This window comes from Ambystoma mexicanum, chromosome 5q (assembly GCF_040938575.1).
Source record: "Ambystoma mexicanum isolate Mex_15411 chromosome 5q, UKY_AmexF1_1, whole genome shotgun sequence".
In the NCBI taxonomy this organism is placed as follows: domain Eukaryota; kingdom Metazoa; phylum Chordata; class Amphibia; order Caudata; family Ambystomatidae; genus Ambystoma; species Ambystoma mexicanum.
Genome location: NC_090933.1, coordinates 682897926 through 682919459, shown reverse-complemented (window position 1 = coordinate 682919459; position 21534 = coordinate 682897926). Strand labels below are relative to the sequence as shown.

The following is a 21534-nucleotide window of genomic DNA, read 5'->3' as shown; positions in this document are numbered from 1 at the left end:
TGTTCTGGTATTAATGATGATTGCCAATATGCCGTTTACCCATCTGATGGTTTATGGTGAGACTTTAAAAATCTGAGATGCCGGAAAGTCATCAGTCCTGTGTAGTAATTTGACTGCAAAATGTAAGTGTGACACACTTTGTTTTGTTTGACAGTGAGAAGCCTCCAGGTTGAAACTACTCCAGTTTCCTCGGCATGGGCCATCCTCTTGAAATTGGAAGGTAAATTAAATGTATAATACTTTGTGGCATGTTGGGGACTAACCAGATTTACAAACCAACTTTAGGATTGGAACTCTGCACCCTTTAATTACTGTATAGCATCTTATGGACACTAATCTGAGGAGACTTTTTAATTGTGGTCTCTGATGTGTGCCTTCTATTTAACCAACCAGGGGCAGTCCACAAATAATTACTAGGTTACCATAAAACGCAACCAGTGCCATTTTTAGGTCAATATTGCATCATATTACAGATCAATCCCAAATTGCCACCAACTTTGAACACCAGACCCAAAGGCTGGCTGGAGAGCAGGCCCTTTCACCCAGCGCCCCCCCACCCCTGCTCTGTTGGGCATCTGCATGGCATTAACTCTGCCTACCGTTAGCACTGTTGGAAAGAGGACACTCTAGGTTCTTACTCTTCCCCCAACACCTCACTGGGAAACAGAGTTTTGTGCACAGAAAGCATGTTTGCAGCCAAAGGCCTAGGTTGGCAACGTTGTAAGCCACATAGCGTTTTATTGGATAGGAGTGATTCTTGAATTGTGAAAAAGATGAACATCCTCTGCACACCTCCCTCGGGAACTGGGTGTGGTGAAAAGCCACCCCAGTCATAATTGTCCTCTCATTCTCCCAAACCTGCTCAAGACCACGTGCATGGAAAGCACTTACCATCTATAGGGATGGTTGAACTGGCAAAAGGTCCAGATGGGAAGTCTGAGGAACCCCCACAGAAGTTGGACAAGGATGGCTTTAGTGTGACTTGCAGTCACACACGTGATTGCAGTACAAAAGGCACAGAAGATACTTCACCCCTGGTGCCAGGAGACTCGAGTGGGAAAGACCAGTGATTGGCTTGGGGTCCGAGAACCTGACCTGGAGATACCCAACCACGACGCTGGTTGTGGAAACTGCCTAGGAAGTGCAGGGGCAGTTGTAGGTTTCAGGTTCAGCATTGTCTGGCTAGACATGAGACGATGACTGGACTTTGCCCCTATGCAAATGATGCATGATGGAGGCCAATAAAAATAATAAACCAAGCAGCGAAATAGCAGGTGAAGGGGACCCGCAAAGATCACCTAGTGCTCTGAGAAGGCAAAGGGTGCTGCCAGACCAGACTGTGCAATGTGCACTGAAAGGGGAGAGCAAAGAAAAGGCTCCTTCTGCAGTGGATTTTATAAGCCTATCCTGATAATATCACCAGTAGCCGATGCCCTGCAGATCGCCTTGGAGCACCACCATACCATAAGTTAAAAAGCATAAAATGGATATTAAACCAGGGTAAACAACGGAATGATAGTTATTTTGTGGCACAATTCCCTTTATGGAATTCTCTGGACGCACTTTGTGGCTCCTTTAAACTATTTACTTTTTTCACTGGCCTTTTAGAGTCCCCTGCCACTGCACCCCTTTTTCCTGATGTGCTTTGCCTTTCTTGCCCAATTTGGTCCCAGGGTAGGCTTCAGCTTTTCTGTATAGGAACACGTGCACTATTGGAATACTTCAGATGATAGATTACCAACAGTAAAGTAAGCTGGTGAGTTTCACTGCTGCACATCATGAACGTGCCTGTCAGAAATTTGTGCTACCATAAAATCAATAGATGCACTGTAGACATTTTTGCCCTCTCACAGTTAGGGCCTGATAATGTTGCTGCTGCACTGAAATTAGTTGAAATGACACCTCACAATATTGAGGTTAGAGGAGCTTTAAGTTTATAATTTGAGTTTTTCTCAAGTTAGCCTTTCCAAATAATTTGTTTGAAGTATTGGTGTAAATAGGCCAGTTAAAACCAAGGAATAGTCTGTAGGGCTGGGCTCTGTCATCTCAAGTAGGCACATCTGAGGTTTTGGGCCTGTCTCACGGTCCACAAATGGTGTGCCGTAAACAAACGGTCCGGGAGTGTGGTTACCCCGCCTTCTTGTGACAGATCCGCCTGGGGACAAATTCCATTGGTGACGCTGCGCTGTTTAAATACCTTTAACATAACCCCAATGGCTTTGAACTGGCAATGTGGTAAAAATGACTTCACTACCCTGTGAAGCAAAATTTTTAAAAAAACGAAAAGCACCCCTACCCACGTAACCTGTGAGCAACTAGGACATCGAAGGGTTGGAGCGACAAGACTACTTCAGTAGAAGTCCCTCTGCACAAAAAGGAAGCCAAGAAATTGGAAAGCCAGCAGCAAAATGTTTAGAGGCCCCTGACATCACTGCATGCCTTTTCTATATGGCCCTTAATCGAGGCCTCTGGTTTGCTGTAGCCACTGGTTTCAAACAGGTGCCTAGAGTAATTCCTCTTCCTCTGGTCTGTTGGATGCTCCATTACCACATCTTGGGCAGCCAATTCAATTGGAAGGGACATAACAATTTGATTACGGTTAACTCAAGTTGCAGGTCTTGAAAATGAGGGTATTGAGTATCTTCTGTTTTGGTGAGGTTGTAGATTCTCTGTACAGATGCTGATTGCTTGCTCCTGGAAATGAGATGCATTAACAATATAAATATTTTTTTGGATTAACTATATTGCAGCCAAAAGAGAATAAAAGAGAAATGGGTGATTGCTGGGCTCAATTGTACATGTCTTTAATGCTAAAAGCCGGCTTCTCCTGCCTTTTCAACCAGTTTGGATTGCATTGCATGCACAGCCAGAAAAGGCATTCAAGAAATGCTGTTGTATTTGTTAGGACAGTTTTTCTGAAGTCCACTAAGGGTTTAGTAAAACCATACAACTCCACTCTTGGTATAAGGGTGCACCACCTGAGTATTTGGTAGTGTAGACTGAGCAGCCAGGCCTATTTTAGGAGGGAAGAGGGCTGCAGGAAGTTACAAAGAACTTGTAGTATACTATGGGTTCAACACACTGCAACCAGAATTATTATAAAAACAATTAAGGTTTATTATAAATACAATTAGGGCAAGTTAAGTCTTGTGGAAAGTACTTTTTCATAGTTATAAACACATTATAACACTTGAAGGTACACAGACAAAGCATCTTTAGAATATCCAAGTAATTCTAGAAAAGTCGGACCTTATCAAACGCTATAGACCACACCTATTCATGGGAAGTAAAACCATAAGTTACTTTCTGATTACTTTCAGTAATACAAGGGTAGCAGACCCTGTCAGTTATGCAGCGACACACCGCTAAGAAATTGCTTAGTAAACCAACCTGCAAGTGTAGAAATCTAGAACTACCTTCAGGATAACGCACAGTTCTACCAGGGGAGTAAGACCTTTTGGTGTAATAGATCAGTTGCTTTTCAGCTCAGTGGAACAGACAAAGCTAAGCAAGTACTCTACACTACTTAAGGATTGCTCCCGGCAGAACACGGTCAGCTAGACCTACAGAACACTAATGGCACACAGCTATAACCTGTTACAGTTGCTTTTCAGGTCAGTGCTACATGGAGTAAGGTAAGCAATAACTTTCCAATGTATTTTAGGATGGCACACCGCTAACTCAAGGCAAGTAAAACCTATATACTTTTTAAGGAAGCTACCAGCAACTTGAAGGTATGTATTAATGAGGCAGATTTATTCTAGACAGTAACGGCTAGTCCAGGAAAGCAAGACCCAGTTGGGGCACTCATACATTTATATCCCAAGAGTAGTAGTAAAGGGAATCCAACAGCATTACTTTTGGGCAAGTGGCACAACCAATTCACAGGTGGGTAAAACAACTTTATTGAATGGCAAAACACAATCCTGGTTAGTAAGAACATTTGTAACTGCTCACTCTGACAGTTACTAACCAACTCTTTCACACGTAAGTACTCGTTATACTTTTCATGCCCAAATACTTTACTTATCCAGTACTTCCATAGTCTAAGGCATGAGTTCGCTCAGGTGGAAGAGAGAACCTAGTGGCCAGCTGTTGGCAGGGTGAGATAGGGTTCTGTTGTAGCAAAAGTCTGAGTTTCTGTGCGAGACTTTTCAGACATGTAGTTCACTTAAGAGTTAGTCCAGGGACTTCTGAGAAGACGCTCTAGCAGGATTCCAGCAGTGGGCATGGGTGAACTGGACGAGAGGCCTCCCAATCACACACACCACAAAGATGCACAGGAACCACAAAGGCTTAAGGGAGGTAAATACAGCATGGAAGAAGAATTGCAGCAGGTGAGACTTCAGGTTTTTGGTTGCAGATCCTGGTCAGTGGATTCCTTTGTCATGAAGACGGAAGTTAGGACTTTGGAAGGGATTTGGCAGCAGAGATCAACTGAGAAGGCTCCAGACAAGAGTTTATTGACGGCCGGATGCGGGTCTGTAGTTCTGGTGCCCTTTTCAGGAGCCAGGAGAAGACTGAATATTGCCTGTCGGAATCTCGTCACTTGCAAGGTCCAGCACTCTGCTGAGGGGACTGTTCAGACTTGATTCAGGTCTCTGGAGGTCTGCGGGATGCTACAAGGTTTCAGCTCGATTTGGAATTCCGAAGACCGTGCACCGCACACTGGCTTGAGGTCCCAGGTTATTTTGTGTATTGCAGCACAGCAAGGTCGCAACATGTTGTGGGATGGCTCAAAATGCAGGTCTTCAGTCTAGTGGCTTCAGGCTCTGGGTCGTCGAGTCCCCAAGTCGCTTGGCAGGAAGGGCTACTGCAGACTCTGGTTACACAGCAGGCTCTCCGGTCGCTGGAAATCATCTCAGCCGTGGTTTCTTCGGCTTGCTCGTCGAATTTGGGTCCAGTGGTTGACTACCTCTTTAGCTTCCAGGATCACTTTATGCTTCCAGCATCACTTTTTATAAAGAAACCAACATTCAAACATGGGAGGGTTGGCAGTCCTTTCCGGACAGCCAGCCTCCCAGTTTGAACTGGACTCTCGCAGGTAGGCTGGAAGACAGAGGGCTGCTGAGCTTTGGACGCCTCCCTCGCTGCCTGCCTTCTCAAGACACTGGAGCCAGGGCAGGCTTAACAGGTCTCCCGCCGAAGATAAAATTGACACACAGGATTTTCCCACCCTTGTGGTCAGAGGAAGGAACAAGGGACCAGGAACGCTAAAATGTAAAGACTCGGGTAATTTTAGTCAAATGAGCCCCCATGGATGCCTTCACCAGGCTGTGGAAACAACCCACTGATAGGTACACCGAATTAGGAAAGTTTCACCACCACCAGCCATTAGATGAGCGTGTCCCAGTAACACATGTTAGTTAGAATGAGAAAGGGGATACATTGTATCTCCCCAACACTCCACTTATTGTGCGGGGTACTGGTATCACCTAAATAAAGTTTTAGAGAGGCTAAAAGTTCCTTTCTATCCTTGGGAACTAGTTCTCGCAAGGTTAGCCAGAGAAAGTAGAAGGGGTGCCCAAAGGGCAACCCTATAAAATTAAAAGGACACTAATGGAGTCTTAAAAATGACACCCGTAAAAGATTCTGTGTGGTATAGGGGGAAAAAATAATCCACCAGTAAAGCAAAAAGCTCTGGGGTTCTCACGTAAGGTAGATTTGGTATGAAGGATTTAGTACCAAGGTTAAAATCTTACCGAACGCATACCATGACCAGGTATGGATAATTTGTAGAGATTACCCTGTCAGACTAAAATGCTACCCATTTGCTGGGACCTTATGGTCCAGCCGCTGTCGGGAATGCAAGTGACCTTTGAACCTGCCCTTCCCCTTTGAAGAGTAGGAGCTGCAGATGCCAGCAGATTGGTGCAGCACATGTCCATGAATTGCACTATGCTTTTGGAATGGAGCTTTAATGAAGTGGGGGCGAGCGGGTGAGTCTGTTTAGCTAGCTTCTCTTTCAGAAAGACTTACTCATAATCTCTCTCTCCATATAAAGCAAGAAATCTGTTTGTTCCTTATACAATTCCACCCTGCTCCACCAAATTACCAGTTATCTGTTCAGACTTTCCGGACACCACTGGCTACATGACATTTGGACACTCCACCCCAGATTTCAGCCCCTTCACACATTAGACTCCAGCCTGAAATCGGTGTGGTCGTAGAAGGACCGGACAAAGCTCTCGACGCAAGAATCGGAAACTCTCATGGGCCTCAAACACAGTTTCTGATATTTGCACCGCAACGTACCGGGGTGAAGCGACAGGTGGGGAGAGAGCACAGAAGTTCCTAGTTTTGGATTGTATTCATCATTTATATAGCATGGGTCCCATTTGTATGGGAGGGCTCAGGAATGCGAGACGGACTAGTAGTTTCTCACAAGTAGCCATTTTATTACACTATGGGTGAGATAAATTCCTCGCTTTCCCAGATGTAAAGAGGATTTCCTTAACTGTCAAACGAAGACTAAAGGAAAACTCGAATATCAAAAGGTATCTGTCCCTCACACTTGTACATATAACAATCATACAGGTATCGCATGGCCATTCAAACACAAACTTTGTGACCATGCATCCTTGTAACCAGGGTCGGATTCCCTTCCCCAGGATTAATTCAGGATATTCAAAATCAAAATTAAGAAAGTTCTTTCAATTGCCAAGTTCTGCTCCAAATACAACAAAGTTCTTTTCACTCCAGAAGTCTTCCACTTGGTTTGTCAAGTTTCCACAAGCTCTTGCTTGAAACTAAAAAGCCTGTCTTCACACTGTCAGTAGTCGATATATCTTCTCTTTGGAGAACAATCACTTCCACAATACTTCATAAACAGTAGTTTAGCATGATGATTTTAGCACAGTTCAATGTGGACTTGCCACTTTCTTTTCACCACAACCTTCAACCGCACTGCAGTACTTTAATCTTCTTCTGGGTCCACTTATAGTCCCTTTCCTGGTGTAATCGCCTGCCAGAATAAAACTCCTGCCACTACTGCAAGTACTATGTGGAGGCTTGCTTCATACTTTCCACACTTAGATCTTTGGTGTGGAAAGTTAATCAAAGTGAACGTCTTAGAAAAGTCTTTGACTTTCAACAACATTGGAGTTCACAACTTCTTCCAGGGTACAATACACATTTACACTATTAGTTCCACAGATTTGTTTGCCACGTGCAAGGCAGGCACGGGTCGTATAGCTCAGTGGCAATGCACTAGTCTTGAAAGCAAGGTGACGCAGAGCAACACAGGTGCGAATCCCGCTCTTAGAAGCCTCTTGGTATTAAGCGCATTATTAAAAAACGTATTTTCTGATGTTTGTTAATCTGCTTAGAATCACATGCTGTGCATAGGTCCGACATCCAGTGGTCTCTGCGGAGTATTGCATTTTATTTTTCGTAGTCGAAGGGGACGTCGACAAGGCGTGTCTGTAACACTATCACTAGTGTGACGTGCGTTGTACCCACAATCCCTCACACGTCGAGGTCCCTCTGTTTGTATTTTTTCTGCCCAGCTACTGGTCGCCTTTATGCGGAGCTCCTCGAGAGACATTGCCAAATAGTTTCTTCGACCTTTGGTCGTTAGTTATTAATATCAATAACGTAGATCCCTCCCTCGCCGCAGAGCTGTTTCTCGTAATGCATTGTCATATTACTCTTCCCCCTTGATACTTTCTACAAGAAGGGCTTTTCTCTTGCCACCTTTGGGTTCCTTCTGCTGCACCAGCAAGTTTCCGTCTTTAGGAAAAATGTATCCCCCTTTATTTATAATTGCCTTTTGCTTGCGCAATGCTGGGCATCATCTTCCCTTTTAGTAATTATCCTCTGTGTAGATTACATTTGTTTTGTTCAAATATTAATTACATCAAGCTGTGGAACAAGATCAGAATGTAAACTGCAGGGTACGGGTAGGTCTGCGTCCGCCCCTAAGGACAAATCCATTGGAGCAAAGTTGCAGGTCTCGAGCTGCCAACATGCTCAATTTAGAATTGGGGTACTAGCACCCCCGGGACAATGGCTGTCCTATTTGAACTGCCAGGTGGCTGGAAAATACGTAAAACCATCACAATTGGGCCGATTAATGTGGTCCTCGAGAGTAGGGAATTGTACCGCGGCTGGGCAACTGATCAAGGGGGGAGCGCGCAGCAGAGAATCCTGTGATTTGTGATACGAAGAGCAAGAGGTAATGCCAACAAATCTAGTCCATGACTGGGGCACCTGCGGGTCTGGTATCAAGAGAAGCGCACTGTTAAGGGCCAAACTTGGAGTTGTCCACTGAGCTCATGCTAACGACCAGGTGCACACCATGTGACTAGGCCGATAGGGCGGGGTAACATTCCAGGTAATTAATCAGTTCAGTAGCTGTAAACCAAGGCGATGGAAAAGTGGAACCAGGAGAGGGTTGGGGTAGATTAGGATGTCGCAAATGGGTCAAGGGATTATAGGGGACTGGTAGAATATATATAGGTGGTAGCGAATGAGGGTGTGGGGAATAACTGTATATTTACATCATGAGTGATTTCCTTCCTTAAGTGCCAAGGATGAGTATGCTCATCCTTTTTGCATAGACTTGCATAATAGCCTAGCAGTTAAGGGGTTAAAAACCCTTGTACTTGCTTTGAAGTAACCAATCTCGATATCTGTTTGGTTCTGTGGTACTGATAAAGTGGTGCATCAACCCTTTTTCACTATACCAGTGTTTTGTCTGGAGGTCTTGCCTTACAGCCTGCATCGCCCTCGCCCTATCCCCACTCCCATAAAAAACACGCTGTGAGAAATGCTTTACAACTGCAGTTTCCCTAAATGTGGTGAAATTCTGCAACTAGATGGGGGCAGGAAGGTTGAATACCCACTAAAAATGGCTAGTCAACTCCTCAGTCACTGGAAGTTGCCCTTCTGGATACCTTAACCAGTGCACACAATCCAAATGCCTATAAACCGACTTGCACAGATGGCAGTTTCTCCTGATTCTAAAAGCACAACCTCTATCCTAATCCCTCTTCCCTCACTAACCTACCCATCCCACTTAAAGAACCACGTGAATGTCCGTAGACCATGTCAATGCAGTGCGTGATGCAAGTCAACTTAAAACAAAACATTTGTTTTGTGTTTTAGTGCACTCCATTTTCAGTGTGACTTCCTAAGTAGGATAATAAGCGAGTCTTGCTTGATGTTCTGACTGGTTTGTTCAATCGATTTGAATCTGGCGACAATGTGAGTGCTTTGTCAGTTACTTTTGTGAGGTTCATAAATACACCTTTAAATGTTTCACTTTTCTGTGATTTGACGGATGACGTTTTCTTGTGCATTAGGCAAGTAGCTCATGCGTGTCTAGGACCTTTCTAATCAAAACATGATTCCCCGGTCTACGCCACCCGCCCCCACCCCTCCTCAATCCCTGTCCTTGCATTGGTCTCTTTTCTGTTTACCCATCTGATGGGTTTATTATGATTTCCAAAACTGAGATGCCAGAAAGGTATTTTTAAACTGATCGATAGGATTGTTATCTCCAGACATGTGACCATTTTTATTATTACAGTGACAGGCTTCTGTTTGGTACTTCACTTCATCCAACCTTCGCTTCAGGGATGGACTGTTTCATGCTCTCGGCTGGAATCCAGCACTTCGACCCCATGAAGGTAAACTGGCGATGACCATAATGCTTTCTTTTGCAGTACATTTAGTATTGACAGTTAACTTGAAGTTTCTAAATTAAGTGCTCTTTGTAATGTGCACCACATGCATAAAGAAAAAAATATGAAGCTAGGACATGTGAAAAGGGACTGGGTCTGCTACACCTGAACAGGCATTTTGAATCGCTTGTTTTCTCCCTGTTTGTTAGTAACATGCCAATAGCTGCTTGTTAATGCAATCGCTAGTTAAATTGCCCCCACCCTGAATGCAGTCATTTAAAAAGTATAGCACGACTGGCTCCCTGCTTCTGTTGATATTGAGTTATCACTGCCTGGCACTGCAGAAGCCATTTAGCATTACGTGTTTTTAAATGCTGATGTTAATAACATTTGTGGTTGGAATGGTGAAGAATCCGAAAACGATGGGTTTCCTTGCGGTTCCCTTTTGATAAGTCACTTTCTATGCGGCATTGCATGCTCACTGAAGCCACGGGTACACACTGCAGGTATTGCTTACTTTGTAGCCACGATCCAGAGCTAGATTTGTTTGTGTCCAATTGCTTGCTGGTTCAATGATGATTTTATCCTTTGCCGTTTACCCATCTGCATGTTATGCTGATGACCACTTGTTTCCCTGAGATCCAGCTAAATGTTCTTTGATTGAAAAGTAAATACAGCTGATTACAATTTTGTTTTTTGGTGAGCGCTTGTTCTTGGATTTGTCCTACACATTTCATTTCTCTTGCAGATGTTCGTTCGGTTCCGCAGAATTTATTACCATTCATAGCAATCCAGTGAGACATGCTACATAGCTCCAGGTAAATTCGTTTTTATTTACTATGTTAATAACCCTCCATCTCTAAACCAATCGTTGTTTTTAATTGTTATTGGCTGTACATACTCAACCTTGCACATTAGAAAAAAGAGCAAATGCATACACATTAAAATATTCAATGTACTTAAAACAGAATAAATTCATAAAGCCAAACCAACTTATATAAACAATCCCCTAATAAGTTACAATAAAATCTTTGTTCCCTACTTATCGAAAAAGAGCACGATTGTACATTGTTAGCTGAGAGAAAATAAAAAATCTGATTTCCCCAGTACACAGTAACATTCCTAGGCTTCCAAGTGCCAAATTCAAAGGGTGAAGATAAGATCTAATATACAATCCAAATCAACACGAGACTGGCATGATGTAATACCGTTGCACCAATTGTAATAATAGGTTTCCTCCCCACTAGAAACCAGTGATATTGACTTCAGGATGGCAGCAATGTATTCATAATATGCCTACTATTGGAACCAGCATTATTCTACATAAGGACACAATTCTCCAGTCAGCTTACAACTTAATAGACGATTGTCCTAGTCCAAATCCTAAAGCTGAAATTGGTATGCAATCTGGCCGACCCAACGTATGCTTCCATACCTTGGACTCCACTTTATCATAAGCCTAGGGCTCTCAGGCCGGCCGCTGTCTCTGTACCATATAGTAATTGTAGCTACCACTTTCATGTTGTAGAAGGTTAGGAGTGGAGAAATCGAATCTACCAAAGCGAGCCTTGATTTTATTTTCATTTTTTCATTTGAGCGGCCGCCTGATTCGCCTTTAGCATAATTCGGGCCATGAGTAATTTGTTATACTTCTTATTCTGATATAGCATTTAATTTACGCTGCAATCTAGGAAAACAGGACGGCTACTGATGAAATTCTTGGTGGAACGAAATCCATCCTTGACAGAAAGGCCCCCAAATCGGACAGTTAGATTCAACAGACAAGGGAGCCAAGACACAACCCTGACGGAGACCCCTCCGTCAGGGCTTCCTGCCCATTCAATCTCTCCTGCAAAAAAGTATGTTTGTGTAATTCTCCAGAATAGCCAGTAAATGCCCAGGGATGTGCCTGTCCCTTAACCTTACGCCACAGTAAATGTCTATTGATGCAGCCACAGGCCTGTGTATAATCTATTGCTGCCATGAGCACATGAGCAATGGGGAGGGCCTCCAGATTCCTCTCAACCAGCCAACAATTTTAGTTCTGTGCCCAGACCTTTGTGAAAACCTGACTGGTATTTCTGGAGTCAACCACTTTCAGTGGCCCAGTTAAGCAATTCTCCCAGAACTAGTCCTGCAAAGATCTTGCTATCGAGGAGAGGATAGGTCGATGGTTGTCTGGTTTGGCCCTATTACCCCCTCTTGGAAGTGGGCACTACAATAGCTTTAGACCAGGAACCTGGAATTTCATGGTTCAATGCTGCATCAAACAAAATGAACAGAATTAGCAACCACAACTCGATCTGATTTTAATACTGTGTTGGATACATCATTCGGACCAGCTGTCCTCGTGTTGGATGAGGCCCTATATAGATCAAATATCCAGTTGCAGGTGCCATGAGGTATCTGCCAGTTCGATTTTTACGCCTGGACCTTCTGTAAACGCATTGGAGCCTTCAGGTATAGGATTGCTTTGAAGATGTCCTTGCGAAGAGTTCAGACATTTATGGGATCTGATAATTCACATGAAGTCATGCTGGAGTAAAATATCTAGCATGTTAGACCCCCTCCTTATGCTCTTAAATGAATTTGTACCCCCTCATCCAATTATGTAAATTTTAGTTTCACTTTGACCACATCTTACTGGGCTATAGCCACAATTAATCGAAGACCTTTTTGCGCGTCCCTATATTTTGTTTTTCTTTTTTGGAGGGTCAGACAAGTTTTTTTTCTTACCCTGCTGGTTACAGTTAAATCTTTCTAGAAATGCTTGAAATGAGGCTGGTTTGTCTCCCTTTTGTTCCAGTCTGAAACGGCCTTATATTTCGCCATTTACAATATGTCTAGCAATCCTATTCCCTCTCTGGTTCACAACTAGGTTCGCGAGCCAGGACAGACCGGTTTGATGGTCACTATCACATTTCCTCACAATGGAAGAACAAGGCCATTGAGATGGCGAAGTAGTCCAGGAATGAGGACTTCTGACCTGATCTCAACCTGTTCTTGGGCGAAGCGTCCCCAGATGCACATTAATCATTTTCAAACTCCCAAGTAACAAAATGTTCTGCCCATGGTCTACCATAGACTAGTGACCTGTGATTTTAAAGCCTGCTTCCGCAAGACTTCCCATTTTCCCTCAATTATTGATAGCAATCAGCATTTAGATCCCATGCCACCACAACATCAGTCTCATTACTGTCACAAAAGAGCTTCTCACAGAAGGCACCCAAATTCATTGAACTATTTTCAACTGCAGCACAACTTGGATTGCTATAAAAATTCACCAACAGGACAGAATTTAAGGATGGTAACATTCCAGCAGCATGGTATTTTTTACCACTGATATGCCCCTGAGGCTCCCCCGTTAACTCTTTACCCACACCTCTTGCAAATAAAGGCTTTTATATTTCTCAAAAGTTTTTTTGCCTCTCGTTAGTCGCCAAAAGTTCCAGCTCAAAAATTCTTTTGGCTAGAGGCAGGTTCCATGATCCCCCAGTTTCTTTTTGGAGTTGGCGAGTGAATGCGCTTTCTAGTGACAGCCCTGATGGTCTTTGTTGGACCTCTCAAAGGGTGGCACTGCAAATTCTACCCTACTACCGTCACCATTTGCTGAGCAAAACATTATTTACCGGCCAACAGGAATCCAATTGGAAAGGTCCAGATGCAGCTTTTCCCCTTCTGTTGTGGGCAAACTGCTCTCATTGGGGGACACTTTGCAGGTCATATCCCAATGATCTTAAGTAATTTATTTCAGAGAAGATCATGGCCACCACAATTCTTGATTTGAAATCCTGCTGCACATAGTGGGAAATGCACTGTCGATGTCTCTTGAGCATAGCAATCTCAACTGTTGCATCTCGTGTAAGAGGATAATCTCATTACGTCTATTGAGCAATATCCTGCATTTTCCACCGCTGTTCTCTCCCACTATCATGTTTTCTGGCCTCGTTGGAGGCACCTTGGCGGAGTGTCTTGTTTTTCCTCCTCTTGATGGCGAGTGCAGCAGCTCTGTGGTAGTCTTTTCTTATTCCTGCCATCCATTGCACGCCTCAGTTTTCATGCTGCACAAAGGGCCAGGCTCCTTTTAGATGCTAAGTGTTACACTTTTCCCAAATCCACCCTAGAGGTGAGACAGCACCTTGGCTCGCAATTTTTCTCATTAAAGATGGAACATTCGGGGCAGTGGTATTAGGTCACACCACCTTGATTGCATTTGCGTTCACTAATTTGTTCAAAATCACATTGGAGACCCATTTTCCTTTTTCCAGGAACATTATTATTCGTGGGGAAAAACAGTGGGTATGCTCCCCGAGTTTGCGTGGAGAAGGCCGCTCTGTATTGGTGATTAATTTCACTGCTAAGGCGAAACGAAGCCCTGCTATTCTTAACCGGGCTAGCCAGCCTCTCTTGTGGCTTTTGGTGTTGGTCTTCGGCTCTACCCCCATGACTGTTCATCAGTGGAGACACATTCCAAGTTGCTTCTCTAGGGCCTAAGCAATTCTCCAAAATCTTGTCTGAGCCCTGCCTGACTGTATGCCAAACTTTTCTTGCAGGGTGCAGGCTTGGAGCTCATCCCTTGAATATGGCCTTGGGGCCCCGGGTGCCCCTCCTGCAAGCTCCGACATTTATCTTCTCGATGGTCAGTCGTAGGTTTATGGCTAGACGAATTTTGAGGGCTCTTCTGAGTGACCACTGGGACTGTTCTGGGAATTTTCTGGCCGTATAGTGCCAAAATGTGCCCCGACCCAGATCCTTGTTTCTCTATCCTGGCCACTTGAAGGCAGTCTTTTTTTTTTTGGGGGGGGGGGGGGGCGTTCTTTTGTTTCCCAAATATTGAGTAGGTCTTTAGAAGTTGGTAGAGCAGCTTCTTTCTCCCTTCTGAAGTCACTATGCGGCTCACCAGTGACCTTATTGTGATTAAGGGCATTTGATGAACATGTTCTTAATCTATTGTGGTGGTAATCCATACTGCAGGTGAGAGAATAATCTACTTGATTTTGAAATGTGGACTCCCGATCAGCACTTGCTGCCTCCTCTGTGAGGTGGGTATTTCTCAAGAATGTTCTCAAGTTAGTTTTAATTTATTTCCTTTTTCCTCTCATGGAATGGTTATCTCCACAAGTTGCTGCAGTTGGTTCCACAGCTGCCCTGCTGATAATCCATTTCCAACAGTTAGTGGCGAGGGGTTAGTTGGAAGTACATTGCTGTTCTGACCAACTACCACCACCTTTAACTTTGATACAGAATTACAGATTGACTCGTGCGTTATTTTGATTTCACTAAGTTGTAGTTCTAATTGGATGTTGTTTTAAAGTGAAGAGCAAGAACTTGGATGCCAAATTTAGAGCTGAAATCTCTGTAATTGAGTCAAATCGGTTTATCGCAGTCATGAAGCGGGTGATGCAAAGTTTGCCATCAATCCAAGATTGACTCGGCTTGGATCTCGTTGTCGCCCTCAACTACTATTAAGAAGTTCTGTTAAAAAGGACAGATGGTTGTCATAGGTTTTTAGTTCAGAGGTATTCCCATCTATTCTAGTTACTGGGGACATCCTCTGGTCATGGTCTGTCTGGGAGCCCAACTCAAGCCGAGACTGATCACTAATGATACCTGAAAGCACTGTCATTTCATTACCTCCTATTCTTGTCATGGCCAGTAAAGTTAAATCTGTAGTTATGGGGCCCAACTTCTGGAGGTTTTCGCATCATGCTCAATCGTGGAGCCCTCGGTTTTTACCCTTTGGCCAGCCTTTTTTTAGGCATGCCCCTGAGCACCTTTAACAAAATGTCAAAGGTAGCCTTTCTTGCTGTGAGGTCGCCATCAAATCTAAAATTACAGCCTCAAAGACTATTTCCTAATTGGGGCGGGGCGTGGGAGGTGGCACTTTCAGTCACATGAACAGGTCCCTCTGCTTCACAAAGCAGTGTTTCCGGTGAGATCTCGTTGTTAGCCACCTTCTCAAAATGTGCCTTCCACATTGCAGGCCAATGCATGCCCAACGGCTTCCTTTGGATTTGGTGAGATCCTGTTGGTTGCCTCTGGTCCTGTCGGGAATGGTAGGATCGGGCAAAGAATGTCAGATTACCTTAGATGATGATACTGTCTTTAAAATTCATCAGGTTCTGTGGACAACACTGGGCTTCTAGCAACCTCATCTGCACTAATAGGGGTGAAGTTGACCACCTTGCTTGATTTGCTATACTCGTATTCAACTCTGTAACTTCGTACTTGGTGAAAGGTAAAGCGCCGTTATTGGAGAGCCCATTTATTGCATGCATTGAAATGGGCTCTTGTTCTGTTAATCCGAGAGGTCACTTGCCTATCAATGGTTTGAGGCAATAGTCTTGATTCACACAGGTTGGCCATTTACAGATCATGCATAGGCTCAACTAGCTTTCTGTAAAAACATTGCTGTGTCCAGGTTTGTGAGCTGACTCTGAAGAGAACACATGCTCCCTGTCATGCTGGGAGTTCTCAGGTACACTAGTGCTTAAACCGACTGGTTCCCAGTCGGCGTACTATTCTTTGGTAACAGCCTTGTTTTCTGTGAGCAAGTTAATGATGTATTTTTGCTCCCGTCGGCAGCGAGCTGTATGCAGTATCTGGGGGTGACCTGTGTGGAGTGTTGTAACAAAGAGTCTGCTGCAACCTGCCGCAAAGATTATTAATTTGACCAAGGGCCGCCTCAGCCCCCCGGGCCACCATCTTCTCCCATTGTGTTACTTTGTAGGCGCATCAGCAGTGGGCCCCCCCCTCCGGTTGCTTTTACAGAAAAGTCAACAACACTAGGAATTTGAATATGTATAGCAGTGCACAGTTGACTAGGCAGAGAGACAGTACCTTTCTAAAGAGTTGTTCAGCGTCCCTCGAAGGCTGAGCTCCAACACCCACTTACCTCCACTTCGCGCCTAAGGAAGCTATTTGTTATGGTGGGTGTGCCAAATCAGGTCAGCTTAACTGGCTGCGCTTGCAGAAGGATTTTTAAAGCAGCAGGCGGTTTTTATCCTCTGCCTTTTTTTTAAAGCGTCACAAGACCATTAAAAACATGACCAAAGCTGAATAACTAGCATGTTTGGCCATGCATGTTTGGCCATGCCGGTCCGATAGCACAGGGAGTAGCGTGCTCGTTTTGACATTTGTGCAGAGCTTCAAATCCGGCAGGGCCAACTCAGCTTTTCATCCTTCCGAGGTCGATAAATGAGCACCACACACCGTGCGTAATAATAAGCAGCGCTCACATGCCTGTGGGTTTGTAGCGCTATATAAATGCTAAATTATTAGCAGAGCAACAGCAGCAATACTCCTTTGGCACTGACAGTGATTTAGCCATCACTGGCTGCCACTGCAGAAGCCATTTAACATTACCTGTGTCTTTAAATGCTGATCCAACATTTGTGGTTGGGATGGTGGAGAATCTGAGAACGGTGTTTCCTAGCTTGTCCTTGTGGTTCCCTGCTGATCAGTCACATTCTATGCAGCATTGCATGTTCACTACAGCCACTTGTACACTGCATGTGTTTACTGTGTAGCCACTGCCAGAGCTAGATTTCTGTCCAATCTTTAGAATGTTCTTGCTGGTTCAATGATGACTTATCGTTTGCCGTTTACCCATCTGCATGTCACCCTGATGACAACTTGTTTCTCTGAGAACCAGCTACATTTTCGTTGATTGAAATGTGATTTCTGGTGAGCGCTTGTTCTTGTACTTACCCTCTACATTTCTCTTGCAGATGTTTGTTCTGTTCAGCTGAATTTATTACCGTTCATAGCAATCCAGTGGGTCATGCTACATAGTTCCAGGTAAATTAATTTTTATTGAAATGCCTGTATCTCTATAAACATTGAATAATATAAAGTTTGTTATTGCATTGCGATCTTCAGAGGGAGTTGGCAGTGTTTTGAAACAACCTGAGCCTAGAGATGTTATCATTGGTCAGTGGGACACATCCATATATAGACAAGTCACTTTTTGTTGTCTGTTCTAACTCTATCCTTAAACTGTGTATTATATTGGTTTTTTGTCCTAGGGATATTAGAAAAGCAAACCCTTGTACCTAGCCTAATAGGTTAATATTAGGTTCTGGTACTGACAGGTTCAGAACAGTGAAGCCGACGCGAGTGATTACTTCCTTTGTCAAATAACAATGGGATTCGACCCAATACATTTTTCGCGAATAAGAAGTCAGTGAGCCCCAGTGTGGTTCAACATATTAGCCCTAATTTGAAAAAGGCCGGCAGAGGCCGAAACATGTGTAATATAAGGGCAACTTGTTGGAGAAAAAATATTAAAATACATTTACAATCACCTAAAATAAGGCGCAATGTCCTGGATCTTTTTATGCTTTTGCATGTTTTCTTTACTATTTTTGACGGGTTTCTTTGTGGCTTACCGTCGGTCCAGTGATTTGCGACAGATCATTGAATATCATCAATAGAGGGGTTTTTGATCCCTGTTCACATTTTGGATCTTTTTGCATCTAATTTAAGGCCGTAGGAGTCGCCCAACAGACCAGCTGTAACCTTAAGCCCAGCTTTTTTTGTCTACTGCTAGTGATTACCTTAGGCTATCCTAACTGTCCAAGTAGTTGTAACAGTGGCCCAAGACCTGTGAGGAGGTGGAGTGGGGGTGGTTCACAGGTTCAGTACACACTTAATTCGCGATTAGAAATTGTCTGCACACTAACATTTTTACTCAAGCAAAGGGAAAAATGGCTACGCTCACAGGTAAGGTAAGTAAACTTTGTAAAACAAAAGGTGTCACAATTTATCCAGTGAGTAACTAAGTTTTATGTAGGAGTTCTCTAGTGTCCTTCCTACAAAAGAAAAGGTAGTAACTGTATGCAAGATACCTAGGCTGGCGAGTTCAAGCAGAGACCAATGGAGAACATTAGAAGCAGTTCCTAGAGTTCAAAATATTCTGGAGGGCTTCCCTCCATTGAAAGATCGAGGGGCTCGACAATGAAGGATTGCACAAAGAAAAGACCATCCAGCAGCACTGAATCTAGGAGAGCAATGCCCTGGACAGAAAAACATAGTTGTTTCTGTGCATGTTGTTCAGCAACCACAGATCCAGGATTTACCACACAGTCCTTGGGCACATTATTATTCTGAGGATCAGGTTGGCTTGGTGAGACCGCAAGGAAGAACTAATATTTAAGAGGTTAGTCACACGTAAGTGAATAACTGGGAAGAGAGTTAGGCGATGCAGTTGCTGGAACAAATGCATCGCAAGCCCCTGGATCGCCCCAGTCAGAGATGGAACCAGGGCGCTTGCTTGATGTCCTGTGATGATTCTTATTTGTTCAGCAGTGTGTGTCCTGGCAATGACGGGACAACCACTTCCGGATCTGCCAATGCACAGGCATGGTCTGGAGCTTCAGGGAGATGTGCTACCATTCCCCCCTCTGCCCCCCCACAGGATTGAAGCAATTAGTGTCGCTGTGGATTCCTTCTGTTCGTTCTGGAGCGCGCTTCGCAGTGCTTCTGCAGAGCATCTGATGATGCTGAGGCAATGCTTCGGTCCTTCCTCAAGCAGCAGGTATTCCAGAGTGCATGTACAGAGTTGTTTACAAGATGAACGGTTGGGTGCTGTTCATGGGGACAAAAGCAGACCATATCTACACAACAAGAATCATTGCAAACAAGGAATGGTTGGCCGATGGCAGACAATCCTTCCAAGCACACCTATGCGTTCTGGAAGTGTCACAAATAAATGAATACACAAAGCCTAGTCTGAACTGCTTTCAGCTGGACTACAGCCCTCGGTCCTGGGATAAAGACATCCAGTGGCCACTTACTCACCCGCAGTGGGACAAGGGATTGTCCTATAAGGCAAGCTAAGACCATCTCCATTTTGCTTGAAGGGGTCAAAAAGAGCCAGGTCTGCTATTCTGGAATCCACCCTGTGGACATGACAAACGGGTGGTAATCTCTCTGGGAAACTATTTAGGACCTTTGGGTCCACATGGATTAAGAGGGAAGGACTCTTTAGGCAGAGCACAGAAAAATTGAGCCACGGTCGGTGAGCCTTTGGAATAAGCCTGGCAGGTTGAACAACCCAGCAAAAAAGTATAGGAGGGGACTACCACACGTTGTAAATTATTAGCCAAGCACTGCTTTGTTTTGCATGTTTTTGAGTCCTGCTATAGGTCTTGATGCAAATTGACCGAATTATGCAAAAGAGTATTTACAATATATTTTGGCTTTTAAACAAACTACAGCTACCGACTGGTATGAGCTGCAAATCATGGCTTGAAAGATGCACATACTAGTTTGCCCAGCCCCAAGGAACTGTTATCAAACTATTTCTGAAAATCGTTTACTGTTAACAAGGCTCTGTTGATAATTTAGTGTTCTGGTATTAATGATGATTGCCAATATGCCGTTTACCCATCTGATGGTTTATGGTGAGACTTTAAAAATCTGAGATGCCGGAAAGTCATCAGTCCTGTGTAGTAATTTGACTGCAAAATGTAAGTGTGACACACTTTGTTTTGTTTGACAGTGAGAAGCCTCCAGGTTGAAACTACTCCAGTTTCCTCGGCATGGGCCATCCTCTTGAAATTGGAAGGTAAATTAAATGTATAATACTTTGTGGCATGTTGGGGACTAACCAGATTTACAAACCAACTTTAGGATTGGAACTCTGCACCCTTTAATTACTGTATAGCATCTTATGGACACTAATCTGAGGAGACTTTTTAATTGTGGTCTCTGATGTGTGCCTTCTATTTAACCAACCAGGGGCAGTCCACAAATAATTACTAGGTTACCATGAAACACAACCAGTGCCATTTTTAGGTCAATATTGCATCATATTACAGATCAATCCCAAATTGCCACCAACTTTGAACACCAGACCCAAAGGCTGGCTGGAGAGCAGGCCCTTTCACCCAGCGCCCCCCCCACCCCTGCTCTGTTGGGCATCTGCATGGCATTAACTCTGCCTACCGTTAGCACTGTTGGAAAGAGGACACTAGGTTCTTACTCTTCCCCCAACACCTCACTGGGAAACAGAGTTTTGTGCACAGAAAGCATGTTTGCAGCCAAAGGCCTAGGTTGGCAACGTTGTAAGCCACATAGCATTTTATTGGATAGGAGTGATTCTTGAATTGTGAAAAAGATGAACATCCTCTGCACACCTCCCTGGGGAACTGGGTGTGGTGAAAAGCCACCCCAGTCATAATTGTCCTCTCATTCTCCCAAACCTGCTCAAGACCACGTGCATGGAAAGCACTTACCATCTATAGGGATGGTTGAACTGGCAAAAGGTCCAGATGGGAAGTCTGAGGAACCCCCACAGAAGTTGGACAAGGATGGCTTTAGTGTGACTTGCAGTCACACACGTGATTGCAGTACAAAAGGCACAGAAGATACTTCACCCCTGGTGCCAGGAGACTCGAGTGGGAAAGACCAGTGATTGGCTTGGGGTCCGAGAACCTGACCTGGAGATACCCAACCACGACGCTGGTTGTGGAAACTGCCTAGGAAGTGCAGGGGCAGTTGTAGGTTTCAGGTTCAGCATTGTCTGGCTAGACATGAGACGATGACTGGACTTTGCCCCTATGCAAATGATGCATGATGGAGGCCAATAAAAATAATAAACCAAGCAGCGAAATAGCAGGTGAAGGGGACCCGCAAAGATCACCTAGTGCTCTGAGAAGGCAAAGGGTGCTGCCAGACCAGACTGTGCAATGTGCACTGAAAGGGGAGAGCAAAGAAAAGGCTCCTTCTGCAGTGGATTTTATAAGCCTATCCTGATAATATCACCAGTAGCCGATGCCCTGCAGATCGCCTTGGAGCACCACCATACCATAAGTTAAAGCATAAAATGGATATTAAACCAGGGTAAACAACGGAATGATAGTTATTTTGTGGCACAATTCCCTTTATGGAATTCTCTGGACGC

At 44.2% G+C, this 21534-nt stretch overlaps 1 non-coding gene across 1 annotated transcript; it reads left to right on the top strand.

The window, feature by feature from the left end:
* The first annotated feature begins 2448 nt into the window (after positions 1-2448).
* Positions 2449-2585, top strand: LOC138499036 (small nucleolar RNA SNORA2/SNORA34 family). Its single transcript, XR_011279088.1, has one exon. It is a non-coding gene; the product is annotated as a small nucleolar RNA SNORA2/SNORA34 family (small nucleolar RNA).
* Positions 2586-21534: the final 18949 nt, after the last annotated feature.